Below are 1,112 nucleotides of genomic sequence, written 5' to 3' on the forward strand. Positions count from 1 at the left end.
TGGCGTGACGGTCACGAGGTGGCGCTCTAAGGCACCGTGTGGCCCCTCTGGGGACCTCCGCGTCACGGACGCGGCGTGGTGTATCCATGGAAGACTTGGGCATGGAATCCGCCGCTGCACCTCAGCTGGGTGACACAAAAAAAAAAAAAAAAAAAAAAAAAGCGTCCGGATTTAAAATAGCAATACCCTAACCCCACCCCTAAGGGATTAAGGACGGGAATGCCCAAAGTAGAGGTGTAAACACGCGGAAAGCAAACAGCTTTGGCACTGTGTAGCAAGTGGTTTCGTTTTACTGGAGGACAAGGACGGTGGTGTGGAGTTTTACTAAACACGCAGCTGAACTGAGCAGTTTCTCTTACATTTCCTTCCCATCTCTTCAAGCTTGAAAGTACTTAATAGTGCTCCTTTCTGGGCAAGTATATTGTACTGACATATATGCACATTTGGGAGGAATTTGTCAGAAAGAGGCATCTAAGGCTGTAACAGGGTCTATTTATCTTCCAGACGACAAGTGGAACTCATACACGACAGGCAGCCTCTCGGGGGAGTTAGGAGTTGAAACAACCGAAAGCAGCAAAGCATTTCAGCAGTGGGGTACCTGTGAAAGAAAGGTGTAAAGCGGAGAGCCACGGCCGTAACAAGGGATGTTTCAGTCCTTTAAAGACAGTCTGAAATGGTTTAGGGTCATGGAGCTTGGCTCGGAGGGGAGAAATGTCTCACGAGGGTCATGGAGCTTGGCTCGGAGGGGAGAAATGTCTCCCGTTTGGGTTTAAAAGTGAAGGATTTTCGCCTCCAAGGTGGTGGTGACAACGACACTCATATGCTCGTCTGGAGCGGAGATGATTTTGGGGAGAGCATCTCCTCCGGGCTGGGCCAGGGCCGCAGAGATCACTTTCGGAGCTCGTGGTTGGCCCGAGTGAACGGCTCGGAGAAGCAAACCTAGGGCTAGAAGGCGCACTGGCCTCCGCAGCAAAGCCCTCAAAAGGCTGGAGGAAGTCAGAGGCTGGTGATAACCCGTGGCAAGCGGGAGAGAGTTAGCCGAAGCTAGGAGGTAGGCAGGAAAAAAAAAACAAAAAAAACAAAACAACAAAAAACAAACAAACCCCCCCCCC

Source organism: Parus major, chromosome 1A (assembly GCF_001522545.3).
Source record: "Parus major isolate Abel chromosome 1A, Parus_major1.1, whole genome shotgun sequence".
In the NCBI taxonomy this organism is placed as follows: Eukaryota; Metazoa; Chordata; class Aves; order Passeriformes; family Paridae; genus Parus; species Parus major.